This window comes from Peromyscus maniculatus, chromosome 5 (assembly GCF_049852395.1).
Source record: "Peromyscus maniculatus bairdii isolate BWxNUB_F1_BW_parent chromosome 5, HU_Pman_BW_mat_3.1, whole genome shotgun sequence".
NCBI lineage: Eukaryota > Metazoa > Chordata > Mammalia > Rodentia > Cricetidae > Peromyscus > Peromyscus maniculatus.
Window position 1 is genome coordinate 143134279 of NC_134856.1, and position 22445 is coordinate 143156723.

At 39.9% G+C, this 22445-nt stretch overlaps 1 protein-coding gene across 10 annotated transcripts in view; it reads left to right on the top strand.

Annotated features, from left to right (window-relative positions):
• Nucleotides 1-22445, top strand: part of Aopep (aminopeptidase O (putative)) — a 262328-nt gene that overhangs the window by 87234 nt on the left and 152649 nt on the right. The gene's annotated exons all lie outside the window — the stretch shown is intronic.

Below are 22445 nucleotides of genomic sequence, written 5' to 3' on the forward strand. Positions count from 1 at the left end.
TCAGCCGCCACACTCACTGTTGGTTCTCATTGGTCTTTGTGGCTTTACTTTATAAGTTTGCCCTTCAAATATGTGTTGATGTTTCTAAAACATCATGTGAGGCTGGGGGTGATTGCTAGCCTGGCTCTGGTCTGGGATAGCATCCTCAAGACAGCACATACATAACCACACAGAGAAGGGGGGAGGGAGGAGAGAGAGAGAGAGAAAGACCCGGAGAGGAACTGATGTAAACAGAGTCCCTTATTTCTAACTTGCAGGTGGTTTGCACTGGTAAAACAGGGACTGTGTTTTTGAAATTGATCCACGTAACTGTGGCAGTGGTTTTTGTTTGGTTAATGTTTTGTGTCTAAAGTTCCAAGTGTTTTGATGTAGAATGTTGACTGCCTGAATGCCCTATTTTTAGCTTGGGTGGACTGAAGCTAAGTCTTTGAGGCTATGTTTAACTAGAGATTTGCTTGGAAGCTTGAGTCATCATATCTTATATGTTTTGTTCAGTTTCTATTCAGCCTATTGTCTGGTCAAAATACGTTGGGAAAGCTTACTTAGTGTCTGTTGGCAGTCACTTGCCATGGGATGGCACATCCTTGTACCAGGACACAAGTGATATTTTCTTGGCTGCACCATTACCTTAAAGTTAGATTGAATTAATCAAGGACAGATGAAGAGAATCCAGCCAAAGCCAGATGAGAATTTTCATACTCAGGCACAGAATGAATGATGACCTCACAATACAGTGTCATCTAAGGACTTCATCTAGATAGCTGCTGCTCCATAAATTGTGCTTTCATGTCCCCATTGCCTAGTCCTGCTCTGCACACTGTTTTTAGCTATTGTAGTGTTGAGTGTGATGTTTGACTATGAGTGGCTTTACTGTATTCGCTGGGCTAGTGGGCAGTGCAGAACACATAAGGCACTTGGTTCTTCCTTGGGTTTGGGTTTGAGGTCACAGGGTTTTTAGGGTTTGGGGGGGAGTAGGGTGGGGAATGGGGTGGTAAAACATGGTTTTGTCTTTTTTTTTTTTTTTAGAAAAGACAAGAATTACTTCTAGTCTATAGCCATATGTTCAGCATCTGGGGTACATTATAGAGATTCTTTTCCAGTCCTTACAGCAGCCTTGTAGGAGAGGGTGCCCTGTTACTGCACACACACACACACACACACACACACACACACACACACACACACACACACACAGGTGCTCTGTTCCTGCACACACAGAGAGGTGCCCTGTTACTTCACACACACACAGGTGCCCTGTTACTGCACACACAGAGAGGTGCCATGTTACTGCACACACAGAGAGGTGCTCTGTTACTGCACACACAGAGACGTGCCATGTTACTGCACACACAGAGAGGTGCCCTGTTACTGCACACACAGAGAGGTGTTCTGTTACTGCACACACAGAGAGGTGCCCTGTTACTGCACACACAGAGACGTGCCATATTACTGCACACACAGAGAGGTGGTTTAGTGATCTGCCTCTGGCCTCCAAGGATTACTGCCCTAATCTGAGATTTTTCTATGTGTTTGGTCCTCATAAGGTCCCTGACTGGAATTGGATGCTTCTGCATTTAAGTCACACTGTTTTCCAGGTGTTTTGTTTCATGATGCCCCACAGTCATCTCTCAGCCTTCTGCTCCAACTCTGGTGTAGCTTTCGCTTGACTCCCAGCTCTTTCACTGCAAAGGTCTGTGGACTGGAGTGCATTTTAACACCTAACTCTGGCATCATTGACCTTACTGCTCAGGGTCATTATAGTCTTTTCATAGGAGTTGAAATTATCTTGTTGTCTTTAGAGGCGGGCAGTGATCTATTTATCTCCAAGCCTTGACTACTTCCAGTCTTCCAGTTTTAAATGTGTCCTTTATTTATCTTCTACCCCAGAAACCTCTTTGGCTTGATCATATAATTCTCAGACTTCTTGACATCTGAATGTAGCCCATGCATACCCTCCTTAATGGTGGCTGATTTTAATCTTCTCAACCACCATAAATCTGACACATACCTCAAGCCAATGGCATGTTGGCTGGCTATTTTGAACCCTTTTCTTATACCACAGAGAATACTTGATTTAAGAAAACAGTCCTAGCATGCTGTTTTCACTGATGCCCATTAGCCCAGCACACTTGAACTTCTGGAGCCCTTCACCCTGCTCAGCCCAGACTTGAAAGTGGTTTCCTGTCTGATAATTTGCTGGTACTGACTGAAGTTCAGCTCGTTCCCCCATGTTGTATCTCATAGAGTTATAAGAAATAAGACACGTTGAAAGTTTTTCCTGCTAGTGTTATGTAGTCAAACATCCACAAGAAGTAGAATTATAAAGATGATAAAGATGGGACTTAACAATTTCACAGCATTTTTCCTCTGGCTCTTATTGGGGTAACACTTATCTAAATATATTTAATAAGTGGCCCTGCAAATGGAACACATTTAAAGTTGATCAGAGGCAGGACAAACAGTATATTCTCTGGTGGAGAGCTGCATGAAGGCACTAGTCTGTCTTCAGTCTTACATTTTTGTTGTTGTTGTTGTTTGGTTTGGTGGCTTTAACAATCATCATATAACAGCATCAGTTTTTGGAAGTAGAGACTGAAGCCACAGTGGGTTGGACTTCACTGGTGAGTCAGACCGTTTATGGCAAGAACATACTTAGAACCAGGACTCTTGTTTATCTACCCAGAATGCCTGTGATGGCGTGGAGCTTAGTTTCTGCACAGTGCTGGGGCACTAACTGACATGGCAGTAGAAATACTTCTTTACTGCTCATTACTGTTTTACTTAGTCAGGCACCTCCATGTTCTTGAGTAAACGAGATGAAATATCTATACCTCTCTTAACCCCCATCCCCCCAAATGGGGCTGTGGTGTAGCTGTGTGAGATGCCTGGTCTGGTTCACTTCATCCTGATGCTTTTCCCAAGAGTTATGTGTAATAGTCCCTGTCCTGGAATAGCTGCCTCCTCAACTACAGAGACAGACATAAAAGACTAGCAAACAGTACTCAGCTGCTAACCATGTGGCTCTGGTCACTGGTACCTTAGAATTTTAGAGGTAATCAAATATTCACTAGTACTGAGTAGAGCTCAGTGGTCTAGGACTTGCCTGGAGCACTGGAAGTTGGAGGAAGTTGGAAGTTGGAAGGCCTCTGGAGAGTGTTCTCACTTGAAAGATGGTTAAGGTAGAGGCAGGAGGTTTGTGAGAAGGAATCCAGAGCCCAGGAGTGGAGGGGAAAAGAGGAAGAAATCTACCCAGGAGCCATGAGTCACAACACAAATGAATAAATGAAGCAGGATACCATAGTACAGACGATCCAAGGAAAAAGCAATAAGGAAAGGGTGGGGGAAGAATACAGGGTGGAAAAAATGAAAATGAATCACCTAATTACTGGGTGGGAATGCTGCTGATGGATTCCAGGAGCACAATTTCTGGTCCAATTATGTGTCAAAAATGCTTTGGCTTAACAGCCAAAGGAAACTCAGGGAGAAACCTCCCTGTTGGAATATTTGAATGCATTCTCTAAACCTCCTTCATTTTTATTACTCTTATTTTAAAAAACACACACACAAAAACAATATTTTATACCTCTTGACTGAGAATGTAATTTTAAAGTCCTGGTTCCAGAGTTCTTAGGAATTGTCCTCCCATGTGGGTGGTGTGGTCTGTGCACATCCCTCTGGGAAGCACCTTGGAGCCAGAGGGCAGCTCTACCAAGCACAGTTGCAGGGGCACATAGGGAACCTGGGAAATTTCCAGAGACTTTGCATAAAGAACAAGGAGAGAAGCAGTTATTCCTAACTCTTCCTTCATGGTCTGCACATCAGCATGAATAGTCAGAGTTAGCTTCCTTAGGCCTGTTAATTATATTTATATATTTAATAAGTTAACAAAGGGAAAGATAATGCCTAATGCCATTTTAAGCAACATCTTAAAAAAATAAACTTATTCCATGTTTCTTTGGGGTGTGATGGGTTTTGAGTAGAATGTTATATCATGAGCAGGATCCTGTCAAATTACAGCCACCATGTAAGTTCAGTAGGAGCTTCACTCTCAGTGGAGGAGGACAGACCACAGTAGTGACTAAGTACATTCCTTCCTGTCTACACCTAGATGTAGGATATGGCTGCTCTTGACAAATGGGCAAAATGAGATCCAAAGCATGTGGGAATTACAATCAAAGATAAAAATGGATTTCCTTGAACACTGAATAGAAATAAAGAAAAGGAAAACTGTAGTGGTACCCACCTTTAATCCCAGCACCTGGGAGGCAGAGACAGAGGCAGAAGCAGGGGGATCTCTTGAGTTCTAGGCCAGCCCTGTCTACACAGAGAGTTCCAAGACAGCCAGGCTACATAGTAAGACTCCATTTCAAAAAAGAAAGAAAAGAAAAACAAAAATGTGTCTGGTAATTTTTTTGTTGTGGTTCCTTAAATGAGATTGTACAACACTTAGAAGTGTTATACATCACTAAAGTGTGTAACTGACATCACCTTGAAGATACAGGGTCATTGCTCATCATACAGGGTCATTGTCTTTCAAGAAACTTGATACCTTAATACTTTACAGGAATGTCCAACATGGAAGTGAGGCAGGAAAAAATAGTAACAAACAGTAACCAAAACAACATTGCCTTTTTGAAATGCCACAGGAAAATTGTGTTATTTTATTCTGATAATACTGGACACAGATCTGGAGTCTTTTTGATCGAGAATTTGGAAGCACTTTCCCATGCTGACACTGTCTGCATTGGTTTGGTTGCAGGGAGCTCAATGTGTCTTGAGACATGTGCAGTCACCAGAAGAAAAACAGCCTGGTCCCAACCTCCTAGGGTATCCTTGTGATAATACAAGAGCCATGGAGAAGCTCTTCAGATTCCCAGTAACACATGCTCTGACCAGCTATGACCAAAAGCTGGAGGTGGAAATAAATCTGCAGATTTTTGAAGAGTCTAGAAAGGCATTCAGAAAACTTTTGAGCCATAAATTATTCTAAGATTCAGAAGGTAGACTCACTTTGCTGAATTGACATTTTAATCAGTATTTTCTTATTTTCTAACAGGACAACTGTGTTATTTACACTGTTCCTGCCAAATATGAATTTATGCCTTTCACCTGCGGGGAAAGAAATCTAAAGATAGGTTCTTGGCCAAGAATTCCTCTGTAAATATTTCCCTGGCCCGGGAGGAAGGTAGGCTGCAATAATTGTCAAGGCTATGAAGTGTCCAGTAGGATTCTGCTTGACAGTCTAAAGAAACAACCTTTGTTTTCCTCCTGATTTCTATGCTAGGGAAAGGCAATGGCCTCTACAGCCGTTGTTCAGCTACTAATGAAGAGCACTGTGTTGGAGTGTTTCAGCTCAGGCCTCCTGTTTTTCCACCCATGTATTTTTTTTTTTTTGTGATTGTTTTATGTCTATTTCAAGAACGGTATGAAATTTTGTTTGTGAATGTGAAATAATGATATTACAAGAACTAGGTCATTACTTCTGTATCACAGACTGTCCTTCTGCCACACTCCCATCCCCACTCTCCAGTCTTTACTAGCATCTTTATTCCTATGAAACAAGTTAAATTGATAGTTGGAGACATCCATTAAAATGAGTGGAGAGTTAAGCTGGAGACAAGATACATATTGGGAACAATGATGATCTTATGGAGAAGACAAATGAGCTACTGTAAAGAAAGACACGGGGATTGTGGGGATTACTCTGACACCCTGTATAAGTGCCTAGCTGCTTTTGACCTCTGATCAAGACCTAGAATAGAGGGCATGTGGGTAAGTTCATGCAGCAGTTACATATTGCTAACTGGGAATTGCAATTGTGGTCGCATTTTTTTTCTTCTTGGCTTTGGAAAGTTTTCTTGAATGGGAGTCTTACAAAATCACAAAATGAAAACAATCTGGTTGTGTATTTAAAGAGTTTCCTTTGTTAAAAGGATGTACTTGTAAAATGGGAGTCATGCCAGCTCCAAACAGATTGTGTGTTCAGTTAACAAGTGACTGACCCAGCATTATAGAACTCAACTTCTTGTCTTATGCTGTGGCCAAAGCAAGTGTTAGAAGGACCTCAATGTGATTAAACCTGGTGATTAAAACTGCAAAGAACTGTGGGAAATTGGGAGGTCTAGATGCAACCCAAGTGTCAGAGTAACAGAAAAGAGAATCAGGAACAGTGGATCTGTTTGGGCAGCGGAATTCCTTGTGCTTTGTAAAATACAGAGCCAGGATGTACTTTGCTAGATGCATTAACTTTTCTAAGCCACAATCAGGCTTCCTCAAGTGTGTATGTGATGGAGCCCTTCAGGATAGGCCCAAATCCCTTTGTTTATAGGGTTCTGACCCACTGTGGTATGATGTAGGCTGTGTGCCTACAAGGGTTCTGTGAGCTATGTCAAGCAGTCAGAATTTTATTCTGTGCCAGGTGATGGTGGTAGAAGCACATGCCTTTAATTCCAGCACTCAGGAGGCAGAGGTAGGCAGATAGATCTCTGTCAGTTCAAGGCCAGCCTGGTCTACAAAACAGGTTCCAGGAAGGATAGGGCTGTTACACAGAGAAACTCTATCTAAAATAAATAAATAAATGTTATTTTCCGTAAGAGTAAACTTGAAAAGTCTTTCTCGTGGTGCTCTTATGGTTTTATTCCCCTAGGGAAAAGTGACATGAAATGGAAAACTGTCACAGGTCTCCTTTGGAGGTGTGCAGGCTTATGAGGAATACACTGCTTAGTGCCTCTGAGTAGTTATGGAGCTGCGGGAAGCTGTAAGAGAATCTTCAGGGAGGTGTGACACACCCAGCACCTCAGTATGAACATTTTGCACAATTGTATCACAAAATAGAAATCAGGAAATTGACATTGACCCAATGTACTTGATTCTTATTTCACTAGTGTATGTGCCTCCCTTTATGTCTGCTCTATGGGGCATATATGCCCAGGCATGAATGCAAGTGGGTTTGGTAGACATCTACATAACTCTCACCCTCATTAAGACATTTAACTGTTCGTCACAACAAGGATGACCCTGTAGGTTCTGTATGTTGCACAGATGTTAGGTATGGATGGAGTTATACACTGTATCCTTTGAAAGTTGTTTTTTTTTTTTTTCACGAAACAATCATTCCCTTGAGGTTAATAAGGCTGTTTGTTTTTATTTTATGCTCATTGGTGTTTTGCCTACATATATGTCTGTGTGAGAGTGTGTTCTTGGAACTGGAGTTATAGACAGCATCAAGCTGCCATGTACATGCTGGGAATTGAACCTGGGTCCTCTGGAAGAGCAGTCAGTGCTCTTAACCACTGAACCATCTCTCCAGCCCCCTCTTTTCTTTTCAAATGAACTTTATTATTTTTTTAAAAGGCTTGAAAATAAATAAAGCATCACACATCCAAATTTACCAGGCTCAAAGTTGCTAATTGTTTTTCTAGTTCTAATTCTGTAACTGGACTTTTTGGTTTTGGTGGTAGATAAGTGCATAAAATATTTTTGATACTGAAAGTATAAATTTTTTTGTCTTTATGGTTCAAATAGGCTTTATTGATTGCAATAGTAAATAAAGAGAGGGAACATATCAGCTATGGTTCCTGGGATAGCAGCTATAGACACATTCACTGCCCCAGGTAGTACAGGAAGCACATCAGCTGTGGTCCCTGGGACATCATCTACAGGTGCATTTATTATCCCCAAGTAATAAAGAGAAGGAACACATCAGCTATGGTTCCTGGGATAGCATGTGCAGGGGCATTCATTGCCTCTAGGTAATGAAGAGAAGGATATATCAACTGTGGTTGCTGGGACAGCATCTACAGGTACATTCACTACCTCCAGATAAGCTTCTAGTTTCTTCAAGTGAGTCATTGATGTGAGATGTTTTCCTAAAACTACCAGCTACTACTATGAATTTGCCTGTAATTCAGCTTTGGCTGCATCTAGAAATTTAGATATCTTCATCCAGCTTTATGTTTCAAGTGTAATTATGATTGTGGCATTTCTATAAGTTGCTAACCCTTGTACTTTCATTCTTTGTTTTTGGTGCATATGCTTTTAGGACAGCTGTTCCTTCTTGGCAGGGAATCATCTTTGTTTTTTGTACTATTCTTTGCCCTGGTGAGCTCTGTCTGATATTAATGTAGCTATTCTGTTTTAATGAGTGTTTATATGATGTGTGTTGAATCATACCTTTACTCTTAGCCTACCTGTGTTGTAATGTTTGAAGTGACTTGTTACAGACAGATTCTTCTACAGTTCAGTTGTTCTTTTTCTTTTTTAAATTGGTATATTTAGACCATTTGCATTTAGTATTCTTATTTTATGTTTGTTTCTCTAACATTCTCATTTTCCTTGGCTATTTTGAATATTTATAAATTTTAGCATATCGTGACTTACAGTTTCTAGTAGTATCTTGAAGCACTACTTTAGCATGAATCTTAAAAAGTTCTTATTAATAAAATCAAACCTGAGGCCAATTATTGGGTTAAACACTGGAAGATCAGAGAGACAGAATAAGCCACAGATAACCTCACCTGGCCAACTTCTCAGCTGATCCTGTTTCCTCAGACTGGAAGCTTCTGAGTCCTTATCCAAATGGATCTCAGCTGAACTGTGCTGGTCAAAAGCCTGAAAGCTTAACCAGCCAAATACTTCTAGTTTCCGGTCCTCACGCCTTATATACCTTTCTGCTTTCTACCACCACTCCCTGGGATTAAAGACTCGCTTTCTGGGATTAAAGGCGTGAGTCACCATGCTTGGCTGTATCCTTGAACACATGGATTTCTGCCTCTGGAATGCTAGGTTTAAAGGCTTGTGCTACCACTGCTTATCCTAAGTTCTAGTGGCTTTTCTGTTCTCTGACCCCAGATAAGTTTATTAGGGTACACAATATTTTGGGAAACACAATACCACCACACGCTACCATTTGTACATATCATCTTACAGCTTACCTCAGTAAAGTTTACCTCATCCAATGTAGTACAGAATTCTTGCATTTAGATCAAAGAATGAAAGATAGCCTGTCCTGTTGACTTCTGTAGCTGACCCTTCTGTCCCTTTTCTCTTGATACTCCAGCCTTCTCTGTCATCTTTTCTTCTTTCAAGAATTTCTCTGGCCATTTTTTAGGAGTAAATCTGCCCACAACAAATCCCTTCATTTCCCTTAATCTGAGATTGCCTTTATTTTCCCTTTGTTCCTAGAAGATCATCTCACTGCATCTGAAGACAGGTTGGTGTCTGATGGCACTTTAGGACCATTGTGCACTCACTTCCTTTTGTCCTCCTGAATTCTGGTAGGAAAACTGCCTTTAGAGTTGAGGAGCCTTTAGAGTAGTCCATTTTTTCTCTATTTTTAGTATTTTTTTCTTTAGGCTTTACAGGAGTTTATTCATGATGCATCTTGGCATGGATTTATTTGGGCTCATCCTCTTTGGGATTTGCCAGCTTTCTTTAAAGAATAGGCATCTTTTTTCTCCCACACTCTACTGAGTGGTTGCAAATGGTTAAAATAAAAATATTCTTTAGTTGACCCAGTGCTGGTGAGTTACGTGGTTCAAAGGGAATGAAACATAAGGAACTTCTTCTCCATGATAGGAATGTCCTTTCTCGTCATCTGGTTACCTTTTAGTAAATTGTGAAAACCCATTAAACTGCATCCTTAGATGTAGCACAAATTCTAACTTGTCTTAACAATAAAAACCCGGAGTCATATATCAGAATAAATGCTGAAAACTCAGAGAGACAAAGGAGCAAGCCACAGCTACTTCTTATGTCAACCAAATCCCCAGACTGAAAGGGACCAAGCTCCTGTCTCCACCCTGCCATTACGTCCTTCTCCGCCCATCCATATCACTTCCTGTTTCCTCCTCCCAAGTTCTGGGATTAAAGGCATGTGCCTCCCAAGTACTCCAAGTAGGATCAAAGGCATGAGATCCTAAATTCTGGGATTAATGATGTGTGTCACCACTGCCTGGACTCTGTGGCTATATAGTGGCTTAGCTCCACACTCTGACCTCCAGGCAAGCTTTATTTGTTAGAGCACAAACAAAATATCATCACTTCCCCCCCTTTTTGTCTAAAATAAAAAAAGATTGTTATAACTAATATTAAAAACTATATGCAATTAGTACACTAACTATATATAATGTACACAGGCAATAAATACATCAGTAATGTCTAGTCCATTAGATTCTGACAAATTCAGAGAAAATAGTCCATTATCAATTCTATCTTGGTGAATCCAAAGGGTTTTACTCTTTTTATCCTAACTTGCATTACCAAAACTATCTTTTAATGTCTCTCAACCCTATACACTTTATACCTCTTTAGTGAATTTCTTTTCTGAATCTGGTAACAAAGAAAACTATAAAGTCTTCAACTCCATCAGAGACCCAAAAAGGAAATAATATTACCTGAATAAGCAGGAAGTGCTAGCAATCTACTTCCAAAAAAAATGTGAGAAATGACAGAAACAGCTGGCTGCCTAGACAGTCACCCAAGGTTCCTTTGCAACATGGGGCATCCATCTTTGGCCTAAAGGCCTAGAATATCAGACAGACTTTTCTGTGAAGCAGGCTTTTCTAAAGGGCTTGTCCTACCTTGTCTTGGCAAAGTTTAGCAGTCCTTTCTTTTGTGTCCTGCTTGTCCCATTTGGACAGCATACTGTCAGCAGTTGAGGCAAGGGCATTTTCTTACCCAGTAGCTAACTTTTGCCACAAAGAAAGTAAATTCCATATGGAGTTTCTTCAATGCCCATCATCTTCTCTGAAGAAGATTGATGCTACCAGGAGCAGACATGTCTCATTGTCATAAAATAATAAAAAAGAACCTGTTATTAAGACATCTTAAATACCATGTTCTGTAGAGCTCTGAAGTGTCTGGAGACAACCTATCTAAAATATATAGAATATAAAAATATATTGTTTGACCTTGAAAACATACCTAACATGACTACAAGTTTGATTATAATAGGTGACTAACTACTAACCTGCATTTCCTTATTATCCTAAATAGTTGATAATAATAACTTTCAAGGACTATAAATTTGCATTACATTGTTAAATGAATTGTATAGGCACAATACCTTGAATAAGAGTAGAAATGTATGTACAGTATGTTCTAACAAAAATAATCTCAAATTTGTATCAATATACAAAGATCCATATCAATGTAAAATATTTAAAACAAGTAGTTGCTTTTTAAAAGTAGACTCAATAATCTACCCTTTTATCCTATCATGTCTATTACCTGCTTTTTTCTTTTCAGAGTAGATTCAGTAATCTACCCTCTTTATCCTATCATTTCTATATCCCCCCCTTTTTTCTTTTTTCTTTTCAAAACAAGAACCCCGAATCTAATCTCCTTTTTTCAGCTTTTTTTTAAAAACCATTACCAATAACAACTTGTAACCAACCACTCTAAACAATAACACATATCCATAACTCGTTGAAAGACCAAAACCACCCACCCCACCTCTTGGAAGGCATTGTGGGCATTGTGTTCTTAAATTTACTTCCTGCTGTCTGGGAGCGATAGCATCTTTAGGGGATTCTGAAAAGAAGAAATGTGGGTTAATTGTCAAGTCTTGGGAGAGGTAGCTGTATCATTTGTTGTCCCATCTTTGCATAATGGGAAAGTCCAGGGCTTGTCTCAAGTCCTGGCTAGAATAGTCTGAGAGTCTGGATTATCTCAGCTGGTCCTGCAGTTTGTAGTCCAAAGCTGATCTTTGGGTGGTGTTTGTCAGCTTAGTGGAGTTATCATAGTCCTAGTGGAATCATTGTGGGGCCCCATCTTCCTTTCAAAGACTTCAAAGATTGCTTTTAGGCATGGTTTTGGTTCACTGCAAAAAACTTAAACATTTTAATTGTCATATGCAGCAGAGCTTAAAAAAGTTAAAGGATCAATATTTGTTATATACATCCAGAGTACAAAAACTTAATTCCTACTTACCTGATAGAGACTCAAACCTGAAATTATGTACAGGATGCTAAATGAAGCCCTTTTCTAGAATTAGTTAGTACTCTATATGACCATTAGTATAATGACAAAAAGTTTAAGATAGATAGATGGATGGATGATGGATGGATGGATGGATGGATAGATGGTTGGATAGATGGATGTTATAAATTTTGAGATAATAGTCATACCTTGTGAAAAAATTTTAAGAGTCAAAATAAAACCAAAGGATTATGAAATTGGTGGCAATAAAATATCCCTAAATTTGGTTTTTCTTCTGTCTCCCATATCAGGTGGCTTCTGACATAAGACAGATTTTTGGATTTTCCTTTAACAAGCATGCTTGGGTTTAGAGAAGGAGAGAGCCATGCTCTAACTCCAAAGCCACCTTTAATTTTTAATTGAACTAGGACTACAAAAAGACCATTTGTATTATGTATCTGTAAAGAACAGCAGAAACAAATGTTTGGGAAGATTTATGAAATTTTTCCTGTTGGAGATGTGATGTATCAATCGGCCAATTTACTCTTTTTCTTGGGACTTTTTTTTTTTTTATTATTTGTCTTTTTTTCTTCATGTGTCTCATTTGTCCAGTGTTCTTCAGATTCCTTATCTGGATGCCTTCATTTTCCTGAAAAGACAAAAACAAAACCCTTCCACAACCCTAATTTTGGGGAGGTTCTCTTTTGGAAAGTTATATCTGATTAAATGAAAAGCATTTGTTAGTCATATAAGTTAGTTTAGATTGACTAGTCATACTGATGGATGAACTATCATCTCTTCTAATTAAGAGATTAAGAGGTCTCTCTTGTTCTGGTTTCTCCTGAAATTTTTGTTTTATTTTCTAAAGCTGTTCTAGCATCCAAAATAGTATGGTTTTTTTTTTGTTGTTGTTGTTGTTGTTTTGTTTTTTTACAATAGGCATTAGGTCCTTTAATTGTTCTGAGAAGGAGTTTCCTCCACAATGACAGAAAATGACTGAACCAAATTTGATATGGGCCTGTGAGAGGCTCCTCAAGGCATTTCTCAATGACAAAGGGTTACCTTGACTGTTCCTCGTTGATCTACATTCATTAGTCCAATGTCTGCCTTTGTCACACTTTCTGCGTACTCCAAAAGGGAGGGGTATTCTGTTGGGATTATTCTTAGGAAAAGCATTATTTCTAGGAATGTCCTGTTTACAATCCCCTTTTAGGTGACCTTGTTTACCACACTTGGAACAATTGACATTTTAATTTTTTTTCAAACCTCTGAAAATCTCCTATCCAAGCTTCATCATGGTTATAAGATTCAATATTGATTGTATCATGGATCCATTCCTCCAAGGGTACTGATCTTGCCTTTAACAGACTAATTACCCTTTTGTATTGTGCATTAGCATTTTCAAAATCCAGAGATTCAATTATTATGTGTCTAGCTTCTGAATTTGATATCATTCTATTTACTGCTGAAGTCAATCTTTGTAAGAAATCAGTGAAGGTTTCTTTTGGGCCCTGTATAACTTCAGTAAATAACTCAGTTTTCTTTTCTACTTCTTTAATTCTGTCCCAAGCATTCAAGGCTGCTGCATGTCATAAAGCCAGGTGTGGTCATCATACAAAGATTGCCTTTCTACATTAGCATAATCTCCCTCTCCAAGAAGTTGGTCTTGGGAGATTTCCATATTTCTAGCCCTACTTTGTTTTGTTGTTCAGTGGTCTTAGCCTCATCTTTCCACAAGTTCTCCTCTGTAACTGAGGACCAGCCTCCAAGAGTGCTGTAACCAAGTCTCTCCAGTCTTGAGGGATAATTCTATTATGAGTTGACCACCAGTTTAACATCTGCTTCACAAAAGGTGAATGCATGCCATATGAGATTATCACTTCCTTGAATCTCAATTCTAACATTTGCACAGAGGTCCATTCAGCTCTTATATAGCCTTGGGGATATCTATCATCCTCAATTCTAACATTTGCACAGGGGTCCATTCAGCTCTTATACAGCCTTGGGGATATCTATCATTTGGCAGTTCCTGTAAGGTTACTGGAAAAAATAAGGTTGGCTATTTGAAAACCTTATGCTGTTCCTCTGTAACCTTATAATGCAATGCTGAGATTGGTTCTCCTTTAAATTCCTCTGTCTGGGTCTGAATATCTCTATGATCTGTTTTAATAAGTTTTTCTAAAACTTTTATCTTGGCATTCATATTAACCAACTTTTTTAATGATAAAACAAAAATGATCAATGTTTATAATTGACATTATGTAAATTCCATCTAAATTAATTATCCTCTCATCTAATTGTTCCATTTTCAAACCATGCATCTTGTAATCATACAGAGACCTAACTCTCTCCATTGTTATAGTGTTTCCCATTTTTTAATGTGGGAAAAGAACTTTTTTTAAAAAATTAATTCCCTCTTTAAGAATTCCCAATTGTCTCACCAAATCTGCTGACAATGATGATTCAATGTGAGGCTGACTGCTTCTGCTTAGAACAGTAGAAGCCTGAGCAGGTTTCAAGGCAGCTACCTAGTTTGGCAGAAGCTGGAGGAGGGGGTCCAGGGAGAGCCTACAACCCACCAGGAGAAAAGAAGCCAAAGAGCCAGCTGTTTGCATGGGTGAATGTGCAAAAGCAGGTAACTCCGGCAGTTTTTGGAGCCTAAAGCCTATGGAGTTTGCTGCATATAAATCCCAAAAGGAAAACCTAGCTGGTGGAGTAATGAGTCCAGCCACGTGTAGCTCCAGCCTGTGCCAGTGGCTGCAAAGTCACAGGCAAGCGGCTTTTTTGTCAATTTGTGCCCCAAAAGTTGGATGCCAGATATAGCGTGAATTCTAATTGGTCTTAACAATAAAAACCCAGAGTCAAATATCAGAGTAAATGCTGAAAAATCAGAGAGACAAAGTTTAGCCACAGCCACTTCTTACCTCTACCAAATCCTCAGACCGAAAGGGGCCGGCTTCTATCTCCACCCTGCCTTATCACTTCCTCTTTCTGCCTAGCCATATCACTTCTATGTGCCTCCCAAGTACTGGAATCAAAGACATGAGATCCCAAGTGCTGGGATTAAAGGTGTGAGCCACCACTGCCTGGCCTCTAGTGGCTAGTTTCGCACTCTGATCTCCAGGCAAGCTTTATGTATTAGAGCACAAACAAAATATCACTGCACTTAGGGTCTACCCACTGTACTATATGGGAAACCTAATTGAGCTTTTAAAATCTTTAAGCAACATTACTGTTAAAGCCTAAACTCCACCTTTTCTTGGTAGTGACACTTTGAAGAAGACTATTGAAGTCATTAAAGACATGTCCTTGAGGGAGGTGGTGGCACCTACCTTCTTCCTCCTCTCTTCACTTCCAGGTCTGAGGTGAGCAGCCTTATTCCTGCTTCTGTAGTTCCACATCATAGACCCAAAGGCCTTGAGGCCAACAATATGAGCCAAAATCTCCCAAATGGCAACTTTTTGTGCTTTTAGTTTTATCTGTCTGACATGTTTTTGATGGTAACAGAAAGCTGACTGGCACAGTAGTATGTGATACAACTAGAAAGTAAATATAAACATTTGGGCTCCCAAGCAATTCTAGGGGCCACTCTACTGCTGTTTGTCACACTGCTCAAGTAATTCTGGAATGGTGGAGAGAGTTCCTTTTGATTGACTGACTCAACACAGAAATGATAGAAAGTTGGTCTTGTGGTGGAGAACTGTGCTGTAGGCAGATTAATTGGTGGTGTTGTGTAGGATAGACTGTTTCCTGTGGAAGCTGGTTAGTTAGAAAGCAATTAGAGTAGTCCTGAGAAGGGTGAAGTGAGCCCCAGTAGGGTGATAACTCTGCATCTCAGATGGTGAGTGGATGGGTTCTTGGCAGACAAGCTGAGGGAGAGGGTTAACTCAGAATGGCTCTGGGCAGAATAGCAAGACCTGAGTAAAAGCAGCTGCTTACAAGGAGCCGAGGTATGAGTCTAGGTCAACCCATGCCACAAGTGCAGTGCCCAACACAGTGGGCTGCTGAGTGCTGCTTTGAAAAATGGGCCCAGAGGGAGCAGCCATGAGAGACGTATTAGTGACACCTCTTGTTCTCCAAATGAATACAGAAGGCGCCTCTGTGTGAGAGCCACGTCTGGAAGGTGCTGATGTTTGTGTAAACAACTGTTACAGTTACCATCTAGCCAAGTGGAAATGGCTGTGTGTGTGTGTGCGTGTGTGTGTGTGTGTGTGTGTGTGTGTGTGTGTGAGAGAGAGAGAGAGAGAGAGAGAGAGAGAGAGAGAGAGAGAGAGAGAGAGATATCAGCTATGAGAAAATTACTGCATTATTAAGCCTCAAACGGACTTTAATGTGACCGTATAAAAAGCTGAGGCCCAGAGATTTGAAATGACAAAGCTAAGGTCACCACACTGTCAACTAAACCTGTCTTCAAGGTGGTACTGTCTCTAGCTCTTTTCCCACTGCTAAAGCAGGTATTAAGTGAACACTTCAGACACATTAGAGGACAGAAAAGAAAGCAAAGTCCCAGTTGTTTTAGTCTTATCAAGAAGACAAACAGATACCCAGGGCTTTACCTTGTTACACAGCTCTTCAGATTGCATGCCAAAATGTCAGTCCTCAAGGATCCCCAGAGTAGGGGAGGGGAGTAGGGGAACAGAGCAGCCTGCTTCCAGGGTAAGTTAGGACTGGAGCCATAAAATGAGACAGGGGACATCTGAGAAATAGAGACACATTGTTTAGGTTTGTACATCAGTTACTTTTTTTTTCTACTGTGATAAAACACAACTTAAAGAAGAAAGGGTTTATTTTGGCGTATGGTTCCAGAGGAATAATCCATAATTCAGGGGAAAGCATGACAACATATGACAAGAGCAGGAAGCTGAGAAATTACATTTTCATATATATGTAGGAAGCAGAAAGAGAGACAGAAAACAGGAAGTGGGGCAAGACTATAGGCCTTCAAAACCCACCCGCAATGATGTGCTTTATCCAGCAAGGCTGTACCTCTCCATAGAGAGGCACCAACTGGAGACCATGTGTTCATGTACATGAGCCTATGGGGGACCTTCTCCTTTAAACCACACAGTTCTTATCAGCCGCTATCAAATCTTGTTGTAGCTTTTTCATTGATCCATTGTGCCATGAATCCCTATGAAGCAAATGACTTTGTGATCTGTCAATCGTGTCAGCAGTGGAGAGATCTAGAGCCAGTTAACCTCTAAAACACAAGTCTAGTGGAGACAAGCAGCTTACTTTCTTCATTCATTCACTCGTTGCTCAGCATCTAAATACTGAACAAGAGTTACTCACCACACACAGTAGGTATATTAGCGTTCAAACAGGAAGACAGTGAGACTCCTACTGTAAAGAAAAGGTATAACATGTCTAATTTCCTGCTTCAAAAAACTGCTCATGGCCTGGCATGGTGGCTCATGCCTTGGTAGGTAAGAAGATGGGACAGAGGGATCGCCACAAGTTTGAAGCCAGTTTAGGTTAGTGACTCGATGCCAGCCTGTGCTGCATAGCAGAACTGTAAGAGAGATGAGAGTGGTAGGGGAGGAGAGGGGGAGAGAGGTCGTAGAACATTTGTAGACATTAGTCATATCTGAAAATGTCAGTTTGTTCCTCAGAAATATATTTCTGGCTACAATGCAATAAAAGTCTAACATTAGAAAATAAATAAAGAGGTGACAGCTACCTCCCCTCCCCTCCAAAAAAAACCTCTATATTAGCTTTGTGGTCAAAGAAAAAAATTAAACCTAATATTAAAATGCCTAAAAAAATGACATAAATAAAATAATCTGTGAGGTATTACTAAAATTTTTCTTGATGAAAAATTCATGGCCAAGATCACTTCTCAAGGGGCCAGAAAACAGTAAAATCAGCCTAAGCAATTCAGAAATAAAGATCAAAGCTGACACAAATTCATTAGAAAGCATGAAAAAGAAAGCTTTAGAATTGGTAAGTACTTTCGAGAGTTGAGTTTTTGCCAAGGCTAGTGAAACAGATCGTGTTGGCTGTTGTAATTAGAGGGACAAGAGGAGCTAATGCAGAAGATTGGAATGAAAAGTAGCAAATAGCAGATGCGAAGGGAACTCGAGGAGTCTTGAGGAGTACTTTATGAACTTTTCAGATAATCATTCTGACAGTTGGGCTGAAATAAATGGTTTTCTAAGAACACATGGATGACCAGCATTTTGTACCAGATAGCGTTTATTATACAAATAAACACTGCCTGCAGGGCATAGAAAGATGACCTAAAATTTTCCCTACAATTTTATAAGTTAAAGAGGCATTTCTCATCTATTGTCCCTGACTATGGAAGTAACATGACCAACTGCCTCAACGTCCTGATGCTGATACCTCCCTGCCATAACAGATGGCCCCTTTGAACTATGACCCAAAATAAGTCCTTTCCCTGATAAGTTGCCTTTGTCAAGAGTATTTTCACATAGTCACAGAAAAAATAAACTACTAAGCACCATATTTATTTTTGAGATAGGGTCTTTTGTAGTCTAAACTGGCCTTGAGCCTCCTGTGTAGCCAAATAGCACTTTTGGGTGGAAGATGGCTTGATAACAAATATTACTTCAGCAACCAGTTAATGGTTTGGAATTTATCTACATACAATTTTATGATTCTTTCACCAGAATAAATTCTAGATGAGACAGTGACTTGTTTATTTTAAAACAACAACACCATCAAATTGCAGTTTAAAAAAATATATAAATCTGTTTATTATCTTGATATGAGAAATTTTTTTCAGACAAAATCCTTACAATATAAAGAGAAAAAAATGATGAACATGTTTACATAAAAATAATTTTAGCTTCAGGCTGGGTGTTGGTTGCTTGTCATCTCAGCACTTGGTTTAAAACAGGTGGCTTCCGGGTTTAAGACCAGCCTGAGCTACACAGTGAGATCCTGACTTAAAAAAAAGAACTGAGTCTGGTGTGGTGGCATAAGCCTGTAACTCTAACATATGGGAATCTGAGACAAAAAGATCAGAAATTTAAGGTCGTCCTTAGCTACATAATGTATTCAAGCCAGGCTGGGCTTCGTGAAGCCCTGTCTCAAGAAAAAAAATTTAAAAAAAAGCTGATGCACAGGGTGGTGGTGGTGCACGCCTTTAATCCCAGCACTCAAGAGGCAGAGCCAGGCGGATCTCTGTGAGTTCAAGGCCAGCCTGGTGTACAGAGTGAGATCCAGGACAGGAGCAAAGCTACACAGAGAAACCCTGTCTGGAAAAAACAACAACAGAAGAGCTGATTCGAGCCCCTCGTAGCACTAGTTCTGTGAGTTCTCCTCTCGGGCCAGCAGCACTTTCTCCACCACTGACTGGGCTTCTTTCTCTGATCTCCCCTCCTTTCCTGGTGAATGTGTTTGATGGTAATCCAATAGATTTCAAGGCAAGCAGACCATCATCTTAGGAATACCAGTAACTCTCTGAACCTTTTGGGGGACACTTTGTTCCTTGGTAACTTTCATTTCCACCTAAGTGAGGAGATTGGCATGTCTATACAATCCAAATGTCATCTATATTGGGCTGAGAAAGTGTTTTGAGTTCTGGATGTATCTCAGATTTTGGGAAATGGCTTTAAACAAAATTCAGCTTTGCACTTAAGACACAGTTTAGTCACAGGGAAGCAGGACATGTCCCACGGTAACTACATGGGCCAGTCTGCCTGCTATCAGACCTTTGCAACTATGACAGCTCTAGAGCCCCTCCTGTTGTAGACAGTTGCTATTCGGGTTCCTATTTCTAATTCATGCAAAAGTGAGTAAATAGTATGAAATGTCACATTACCATATGGTTGGGTGGGAGATATCAAAACAATTAAGTAGAATATGGCCCCCGCATAATCAGTTACTCATGTGGAGTTGATAGGCTTCAGATATCTTCCAGCTTTTAGTGGAGAAAAACCAAATAGATAATAGTCAAGCACCTCAGTTTCTGAAGTCAACGAAGAGCAGGTGCCTTCTCTGTACCACCTCCCCAGGCGCATTCCTGACAGCATGCTGCCAGCTGCTCTGGTGCACACTGGCCCTGCCTCTGGCCTAGGGCTTCTGAATGCCAGTGTGTGTGAGAGCTGCTAAGTGAGGACTTCATCCCCTCAGCATGGAGTCACTGTTGACTCTTATAACTCCTGCTGCTAGCCACACACCTGTTATTAGCCACAAGAAAAATAGGCCAAGAAGTCAGCAATGAAAGTCAGCGGTGCTTCTATCACTTTCTTAAAGTGCATGAACTTCTGACTTGATTTTACATCTATTCATTCATTTATTGGGAAAAGAGTGTGTATGTGTAGGTCAGAGGACAGCTTTGATGAGTTCAATTTTCTCCGACCATGTGGGTTCTAGGGCTCAAACTTGGCAACAACCATTTTGTCAGACCTGATCTTAGCTTTAAAAGTGTTAAATTTTAATATTTCATGAGTCATTTGAGGATCTTGCTAAAATGCAGATTCTGGTCCAGCAGTTTGGGGGTCAGAGCAGGGTAGTCTTAGGCTTTCTCAGGTCCCAAGTTCCTCTGGTCCCACCCAGCCCTGTGGACCCACAGCCACTTATAAAATAATCACTCAGAGGCTTAATATTATTTACAAACTGTATGGCCTATGGCAGGCCTCTTGCTAGCTAGCTCTTATAACAACCCATTTCTATTAATCTATAAGTTGTCATGTGGCTTCATGGCTTACCGATACTTTCACATCTTGCTTCTCCTGGTGGCAGTTCACAGCATCTCTCCAGGCACCGCCTTCCTCTTTCCTGTCTCTTGGATTTCCTACCTGCCTCTAATCTGCCTTGCCATAGGCCAAATCAGCTTATTTATTAACCAGTAGGAACAACATATATTCACAACATACAGAAAGACATCCCTCAGCATTTCCCCTTTTCTATCTAATCAAAAAGGAAGGTTTTAGCTTTAATATAGTAAAATTATATTTAACAAACAGTTATCAAGCAAGAATTATAGTTACAATATCTAGTCTATTTGTATTTGGCAAAATTGAAGAAAATATTCTATCATCTTATATTTGTGAGTCTAAAGTTTCATATCTAATTTATCTTTTATCATGGCCAAAGAGAATTATAACTAAAACTATCTTGTCTTCAACTACATCAATGACTCCAGTAAGATATAATATTACCTAATGACAAGGACATCAGGCTGCCTGGACAGTCACCCAAAGTTCCTCTGCTATGTTGGGGCATCCATCTTCAGCCTACAGACCTAGCATATCTGACAGGCTTATTTGTGAAGCCAGATTTTTGAAGGACTGTCCCACCTTGTCTTAGCAAAGTTCAAAAGTCACTTTCTTTTGTGTCCTGCTTGTCCAATTTGTGTAGCTTACTGTTGGCAATCAAGGCAAGGGCACTTTCTTTGCCCACATGGCTTTTGCCATAAGGAAAACAAACTCCATATGGAGTTTCTTTGATGCCCATCATCCTCTTTGAAATAATTGGTGATGCCAGGAGCAGATGTGTCTCACTGTCAAGAAAAGTCTAAGTTCTTAAAACATTTTAAATGCTATATTCTGTATGTCTTTGAAGTGTTTGAAGATTGCCTATCTATCTAAAATATATCTCTGTATGGCCTTGAAAACATACCTAACAAAACCATAAATTTGTGATTATAGATGACTATTAATCCATATTTCTCAATTATATATTACATTTTTAAATGAGCTGCATAAAGATAATACCCTAAACAAGAGTAGAAATATACATACAGTATAACAAGATTAACTTTAAATTTATATCAATAAACTAAAATCCATACTGATGTAAATATGTAAGATTAACATATTTTTGGATTAAAGTAGATTTAATAGTCTACCCTTTTTTCCCATCATATATATATATCATACCCTCCTTTCTTCTTTTAGAAAGAAATTGACTATGAACAATAACAATTTGTAACCAAACCCCCTAAACAAAGACAAACATCCATAATCCATTTTTTGGGAATGTGGGCATAGTTTTCTAGGCTACTTTCAACTTATTGGGGGCACGGTTGATCTTATTGGGACCCTGAGAAAATTTAGGATTAGGGTCAAGTCCTGACTGGAGTAGTCTGTGAGACTGGATCATCTCACCCTGTATAGCCTTGAAGCCTTTCTGGATGTAGAACTCAGAGGGAACTGCAATAGAGGTGCTCTGAAACGTTTTGATCATTCAGGCCATCTCTTCCCATTGGAGATTTTTCAGGGGTTCTTCCTTAATCAAACCATATTAGCCAGGAAGTAATCCATGAGTTCTCATCTTCTGTGAGAAACAAATGAACAAAAGCAGAACCGCTTTTCTAAAGCAACGTATCCTTAGACACAGATTTTGAAGTCAAGATACCTTTAAAATATACATATTGGTTTAACTTAGCAGCCTTTATGTCTTTCTGCAGTTAAAAATTCCAAAGACAATATGATCCAGATGTGGCCTCTTAAAACTGGTTTTCAATATTACTGTGGAAGCTTCAGTAGACTTATTCAATAATCTGACACATTGGTTAATTATGTATGACAAATCATGTCCCAACTGAAGTTCTA